This window comes from Triticum urartu, chromosome 6 (assembly GCF_003073215.2).
Source record: "Triticum urartu cultivar G1812 chromosome 6, Tu2.1, whole genome shotgun sequence".
Classification (NCBI taxonomy): Eukaryota; Viridiplantae; Streptophyta; class Magnoliopsida; order Poales; family Poaceae; genus Triticum; species Triticum urartu.
Window position 1 is genome coordinate 29,471,737 of NC_053027.1, and position 8,310 is coordinate 29,480,046.

The 8,310-nt window shown below is 44.5% G+C and overlaps 1 pseudogene; it reads left to right on the top strand.

The window, feature by feature from the left end:
• Window positions 1-6,208: 6,208 nt before the first annotated feature.
• On the top strand, window positions 6,209-8,083 carry LOC125516460 (annotated as a pseudogene).
• The last annotated feature ends 227 nt before the right edge of the window (window positions 8,084-8,310 follow it).

The following is an 8,310-nucleotide window of genomic DNA, read 5'->3' on the forward strand; positions in this document are numbered from 1 at the left end:
GGTGAGACACCTGTATTCTCAGCATTTCGTTCTCCAAGAGGCCATCTTCTTCATGTGCGCTTTCTCAAGACAGTCAGACGGCTTAGCGAATCAGGAGCGTGTAGTGATCAAATTGATCTTCATATGTAACTTGCCACATACACGTGTGTGTCTTCTAAAAGAATCCATCAATTGGCAAACTTCTGCTAAAGCTAGCTATGTAGCCCACGAGGGGATCCATCTTGCCGTACCTGATATTTTTTCCAGCCAAAAGCACGAGCCAGCAAGGAGCGGATGAGATAGTGTAGTACATGTAGTTCACGCACAACATGAAAACAACTCCAGATATACAGCCGGAGAGAACACCCACAGTTCGGCTAACCGAAATTCAATATGTCCCAATATCGTTACAGCAATGTGGTGGCACACTAAGTACCAGACAATATATTTATATATGTCTCAACTGCTAACAATGATTATTTACCCTTCTATGGCTCTGACATTTGTAGACAAGGCATAATCAAATTATTGTATTTTTTATATCAATCTTTTCAATTTTAACCACTTGGTCAGCACTCATGAGTTTGCTATGTTTATACCAATAGGACATATATATCTTAAAAGCATTATTTGATGTATTCTAACACCATTTTCTTTCTTTGAGGGATCAAACTGTCGAAGGCTGCTATTAAAAATAACCATCAGACCAGCCCATGTTTATGTCCGTTGGCAGTCTTTTGAGGAGTGAAGTTTGAATAATTGGGGACATGATAAGTATAAGTTTTACATTATTTTATTTAGACACCCAAGAAATTACCACGTTAATTAGAATCTACGAGCCGTTTATCTGGTGGGACCTAAAAAATACAGTGTAGATTAACTCCAGGTTCTATCTTTTTTTAACAAACTCCATGTTTACTTTTTTATTTAACAAACTCCACCTTCAATCTAGGGAATACTCCACGTTCATTTTTTTTCTAACAAACACCATGTTTAATCCATAGGAAACTTCCCCACGTCCAATCTTTTTCCCTAACAAACCCCACGTCCAATCTATGGAAAACTCCTGACATTTTAGAGGTCCAACTGCCCAAGTGCATTTGGAGAGAAATCTAGGGACCATGCGTATCCATGGCGGCAGCAAAGATGGCTTCCTGATTTGGACTGCTCCTGACTGCAAGGTTAGAAGTGCCGCCGCTCCATCTCCTGGTCGTTGCTGCTTTCAGTCTTGAGGAAGAAGGAAGGATCGCTGCCGTTTCTCCTGACGTCTCAGTCAAAAAGGCAAATAACCATCTCCTCTCCAAAATTTCTCCTTCGAGCAATCTCTTTTCCTATTTTTTCGGATGCAATTGCTTGATTTATGCAGCCTGTTTTGTGCCTGATTAGTGACTGCCTGGTAGCTGCGTGTACGTGACCTCTTTTGCTTCTCAGTCGCGTGATTGTTGCCTCTTCTTTCTCTTGATGCGAGATCGTTGATTTGGAAGAGGAAACAGTCAAAGAGCTGTGGTGTCAGGGCAGTGCCGGTCAATGAGGACCTACATGGTGAGACACCTGTATTCTCAGCATTAGGTTCTCCAAGAGGCCATCTTCTTCGTGTGCGCTTTCTCAAGACAGTCAGACGGCTTAGCGAATCAGGAGCGTGTAGTGATCAAATTGATCTTCATATGTAACTTGCCACATACACGTGTGTGTCTTCTAAAAGAATCCATCGATTGGCAAACTTCTGTAAAGCTAGCTATGTAGCCCACGAGGGGATCCATCTTGCCGTACCTCATATTTTTTCCAGCCAAAAGCACGAGCCAGCAAGGAGCGGATGAGATAGTGTAGTACATGTTGTTCACGCACAACATGAAACAACTCCATATATACAGCCGGAGAGAACACCCATAGTTCGGCTAACCGAAATTCAGTATGTCCCAATATCGATACAGCAATGTGGTGGACACACTGAGTACCAGACAATATATTTATATATGTCTCAACTGCTAACAATGATTATTTACCCTTCCATTGCTCCAGTATTTATTTGCCATGGGTCTGATATTTGTAAACAAGGCATAATCAAATTATTGTATTTTTTATATCAATCTTTTCAATTTTAACCACTTGGTCAGCACACATGAGTTTGCTACGTTTATACCATAGGACATATATATCTTAAAAGCATTATTTGATGTATTCTAACACCATTTTCTTTCTTTGAGGGATCAAACTGTCGAAGGCTGCTATTAAAAATATCCATCAGACCAGCCCATGTTTATGTCCGTTGGCAGTCTTTTGAGGAGTGAAGTTTGAATAATTGGGGACATGATAAGTATAAGTTTGACATTATTTTATTTCTAACCAGTGTTTATTCCTTTCAAGGACGTAATGGTTGCAAGTCTATATGGATAACTAGGGGCATGATTAAGTACAGGCTTGCCATTTTTATGAACAGCCTATTGACAAGATAACTACGTGATTGTTGTGCTACTTAATGTTTATTTTGAAACTACATGTGTATTACCATCATTGCGGTTCATGCAAAGTAAGGAAGTTGCAGGAATGTTTTCTCAAGATTGATGTTACACAAGCAAGTTGTATGTGGCAGTGGTTACCCGTAGACCTTGCACATAGGCCTATTACAAAATATTTGACATGCACCATGATATCTTTTTATAGTTATTTCTATTTTTTTGTTTCACAAAGCCGTCGAGTATGATTTTGCTCACCAAGATATAATATTTGGATTTTTTTTCTACAATGGAACGATCAAGTTTGGAACATACATTTCTGCACACCTCAAATGATATTTAATATATGGTAGAACAAAATGAAATAATTTCACAAGATTGTTGAGATCAATGCTTCCGTCCACTAATTAAAATTCAATGTGTGCAGATTAGTTGTTACAATAATTTACTAGGACATTTTTCACATGGTGTTTGCCCAAAAGTGGAATGTTTTGTTTGAACTATGTGCAAATTACGAGTTGGTTTTGGCATCGACTGAACATCTTTTCTATCCTTACATAATCATAAAATCTTTTTATTTTTTGAAGTTATCATCAGATTTTAGATGGCATGGAGTAAGATATATAAAATGTTTTCTGTTTCTTTGTAACAACATTTCGAGTACCGTAGGAGCAAAGATCAGTTAGGCCAAGGCCACTATCCTCCATTAGGTTTCACTAATATTTAAGCAGTGCTTGCATATTTTCTTTCAATTCACTGCACCTCATTAGTCTACCAGCTTCAGACTACTCCTATGGTGGCCTTCAATAGATATGGCAACAATGTCAGCTAATCTTAGAGGTATATAGATATGTTTTTTCACGACCTTACTTATGTTTTTTTGTAGTAATTAGCAAATTGGGACTGCTTAATACACGACATCATGAACGATCTCGGTGTGACATGTGTACAGACGTATGCCGCTTGCTTGTCGAGTGCAGATCGCTTTTGTTTGCTTATATAGAATTATTATATCCACCCACTTTCATGTATATGCATGATACCAGATGCATCCATTCAATATTAGTTTTACTTAGCATCTATTATATTTTGTAATGTCATACCCATACAAGATATTTGAGACTTTTTTTTTCAAAATTGATGTATGTTATTTGTTTGACATTATTCATATATGCCCTTTCTTACCAACATGTGAAGTGTGTGATGCATGTCGTCGGCGTTCACGTATTGCTCTCTATATATTTTTGAACAAATACAACATTGCCTTCTTTTTTCAGATTCTTATGAACCTTTAATCAATAAATAAAATGTTTTGTGTACTTTTAACCATCATCTCAGTGGCTAAGACATTTTTTTTTTATATTTAGCTATGCATTAATTTCAGTTATTCTCTTAAATGATAATAAGCAAAAGGAAATTAATAGTTCATACACAATTTTATATTTGGTTCATGTTAATTTTGTTAATATTAGCATTTTCATAATTATAATGGCGCCCGTGCGAATGCACGGGTTGACGACTAGTACTATTAATTATTCACAAAGACCATACAAGGTGATACATCAATAAGACTGAAGCCACCATCTTGCAACACTGTTGCTACTCTATACCCTTGATGAAGGTGTGCTGAATGTCCGGGCCTAATACCAAACAGACATCGCAGGGAAGCCTAACATCCAAAACAGGGTGTCCCATCCAAGTCTCTACCTGGATTGGGTCCCACACCGGTCTGGCACACTTTCAGTGAGCACCGCATGCTGCATGGGCCATCTCCTCCATCTTCCTTCGCTCCATCCTCAGAGCAGAACTGATGCACCGACCTTGCCAGGCCTCTCTGCTATCGATGCCACCATGACGCCAGACAGCTTCCACCTCCTTCGCGAGTCCATCTCCGCGCATCAGACGCCGAGTCTCCACTGCGCCATGCCGCTGAGACCACCGTCGATGATACGGTTGATGCCACACCGCTCCACCTACATGCCCTCTCGCGTCGACTCCGAACTACCAGAAACTCCACCACCCGGAGCAGTCCCCAGCCGACGCCTTCAGAAAGGAAGATGACACCAAAGTTCTATCGTCGCCCAAACAAAGGAACAGAGACTTCCGCCTGCGCTCATGGCAGAGGTGAGTGGCGTAGGATCCACTCCGAAGCCTCCAGGAAGGGAATCAACGCCGAGAGTGTCGACTTTGGTGCGGCCCCCATGCCGGCCTGGAGTTTCCCCCGGATCCATGCCCACCAGCCAGATCCGTCCAGACAGTATTGAGGTCGATCGTAGTTGCTACCGTAGCTAGCATGAATCGGAGTAGATCGAGTCGGAGACGACGCCTCCCATGGAACTCTAGTCGGCCATCGATGAACCGCCATAGCGCCGCCGCCTCCACGTCGCCCAAGCAGCCGTGGGAGGGCCCCATCTGCAACCGCGCATGCCGCCCGCCAGGCAGGCCGCACCGCGCACCACCGATCGAGGCCGCTGCCCCGAGATCCCCGCGCCGCCCAAGGCACCGACGAGCAGATCTGAAATAGATCGACCACCAGACAACCTAGGAGCGCCCTGAACGGCCCCCACACGATCACCAGGGGTAGTCGCGAGCATGTGGCCCCCTGAGTCCTCGCCGGCGCGCCCCACCGCCAACACGCCGCCAACCGCCGCCGAACGCCACCCGCGCTAGATCCGGCCGCTGCGGGGAGGAGAGGTCCCGTTGCCACCGACACCAATCGAGCTTTGCCCGACGACAGCAGGCAGGAAAGGTGGGAGAGGGAGTCGAGGGTTGGGCGGCGCTAGGGTTCCCCCTGGTCGCCACGTGGGGGCGACCCAGGGGAGAGGAGGGGACAGTAAAATGTAGTTGTAAAAGTATGACAACTCTCTCTGTTTTGGTTAACAATAGTTGCCGTGTCTAATTTATGGTAGTTGTCGCGTGCAATCAAACCATAGTTGTCATGCGTGCTTACCTAGTTGTTATGTATGGTTAATCATAATTGTCATGTGTGTCTACCTAGTTGACACGTGCGCGCAACTGCAGTTGTCATCTACCAATGAATCATAGTTGCCATGTGTGTTTACCTAGTTGCCGCTTACGTACAACTGCAGTTGCCATCTATCACCGTATGAGCATCGTGTGGGCGAAGAGGCGCTCGCCCACACGCGCGTGGACTGGTTGGTGACTGTGTGGGCGGGAACCGGTTCGCCCACATGGCGCAGCTAGCAAACTGCGTGCTGCGGGTCGCGTGGGCGAGCGCTCTAACGCCCACACAACACGCTATGTCTACGTAGCACTCAAATTCCTTTAGGATCCGTGCAAAACAAAATCAAGATGGATCAAGGTGTGTGGGGGTGTGCAAATATGTCACATGTGTGGGCGTTATACCATTTGGATATTTTTATTTCAAAAATCGTTTCTTATACGTATGTAGTATGTAGTAGGAGAGGCTGGGCACGGATCACAATGAATGGACTTTCCGAGCTACGAACAGACACATATTGAACGGAATCGAAACTAACTTCTCCTCTTTTTTGTAATCTATAACGCGCATATACGGACACGGAGTTCCAATCTGACCGCAAAGTTCATATAACAAAGTTCCAATCTCCCGATCCGTTCCAGACACGTCCCGCTTCCCGATCAGCCGACGCCCGACATCCACTCCGACCGCAGCAGCTCCGGGCGGCCGTGTCCAGCAGGCGGAGGGGTCGCACGGTTCCTCGCGTGCCAGGCTTCACGCGGCCAGGCTAGCTACTTGCCGGCAAAAAGAGGAGGAAAACTCCAGCCGCCGCGCCATGTCAATTTCATCGCCGCTGGAGGATGAGGACCTCCTCCGGGAGATTTTCCTCCGGCTCCCTCCGCTGCCGTCAACCCTCTCCCGTGCCTCCCTCGTATGCACGCGCTGGCGCCGCATCCTCTCCGATCCCCGCTTCCTCCGCCGTTTCAGCAGACACCACCCGGAACCTCCTCTCTTGGGCTTCTTCAAAGGGTTTCGTCTCAGATATTCCGCCTTCACTCCCATCTTGGACCCGCCCGACCGCATCCCCGACGAACGCTTCTTTGACGACGAACGCTTCTTTGATCGGTTTCTTCACAGCTTGAGGAGACATCCTCCGTTGGGTTTCTCCAAAGGGTCTCTTGCCTTCACTTCCGTCTTCACTCCTTGTTTGTGCCAGAGCCCGGGGTGGATTGGGAATTACTTGGCTGCCGCCACGGCCTCGCCGTCATGCTCAGTGAGTCTCTGTGCGAGGTCTTCGTGTGGGATCCCCTCAACGGCCAGCAGCACCGCGTGCCTTTTCCACTAGAGCTCCATGACGTCAAAAGGGAGAGTTTCTGTTTGTGCAGCGCCACGGTGATGTGTGCTGACGATCAAGATGGGCATGTGCACCAGGATTGCTTCCTCAGCCCGGCCTTCAAATTGGTCTTGATCTGCACCAGTAGAGACTTGAAGACATCATTCTCTTGTGTCTATGAATCAGCGTCAGGTGTATGGGGGAATATTGTCTCAACGTCGACTACAGATATGGTTCTGACACTAAGGCCTGGCATCCTCATCGGGAAAACAGTTTACTGGTTGTTTCATGGACGCGAAATCCTTGCATTTGATACTGAAAGGCAGACCCTTCGTGTAATCGAGATTCCGGCAGAGGCCCAACATGTCAACAGCTGGTCCTTTCAGCTCCTACGGACAGATGACGATAGTGTTCTTGGCCTCGCCGTTAAGTCGGAACCGGGCATTCATATGTGGGAGGGCATTCATATATGGGAGAGGAAACTGAACTCTGATGGTCTTGCCGGATGGGTGCTTATGCAGAAAATCAATCAATTGGAGGGGATCTTTTCTTGCGCCTTCAGATATGCAGAGATGGTGGGGTATGACGAGGAGTTAAATGTGATGATTCTGTCTACGTACAGTGGCGACTTCATGCTCCACCTTAAGTCGATGCAGATCAGATTAATTTCTAAAACGGATGGGTGGGCTCATACGGTTTACTTTCCCTACAGAATTTCTACACTGCAGGTAATACCTCTGTACCTCATTTGTAACAATTAAGATCAGTTCCAATTACTATTGATATGTGTTTGTTGTACTAGTGTTCATGTGATGTGAGTAATTGTTTACTCCATGTAAATAGTATAGTGAAACCATCTAATCTTTGAAAAATAGTTACTCTCGATTGGATTATTAAAGCTTGAGTTACGTTTTTTCACTCAATCTATCTCCTTGCAAGACAATGTTTGTCTTATTTGTTCTTCATACTAATCATCAATTCATGGCGGCATGCACTTTTTCATCGGAAAATAATACTACTTCTTCAAATTCGAGCAATAACAAGTAAGGCTCAATTTGAGCAGACTGAGTTTTTCCAATTTGTTCATATTTTCTTTCAGCTATATTTGGCGTTAACCTGTACATAGTCTCTGCACTTGTGTTCTGTATGAATGTATTTTCTCTAAACTTCTAAGTAGTCCAAACATGTCTTGGTAAAGGAATATTATAATTATCTTTTCCACCTGACAGCGAATGTGGCTTCATGTACTGTACTTGTCAAAATAGTATACCATGCATTGTCATGATCCAACTTCTCCATGTTTTTTCATTGATTTATTGGGCTTCATCTGATATAGGCAGGGGAGTTGGGTGGAAATGGGTGGATCCAAATCTCTGAACACAAGAGATCTGCCAGTGTGCTATTTTGGTTGAACAGGTGAGGTCATTTCTATTTTTGCTATACGCATGTCTTTTTGTCATGGTTACATAATTAATAAGATGATGAATGATTTATTTTTCTTTATGTTACTGGTGTATTAAAATGTTTAGTTTCTATCAAGTTCTTCATTTGTAAAAGGTGTGCCTTTGAGTTAGACCACTAGTTCTTAACAACTTGTTCATGAT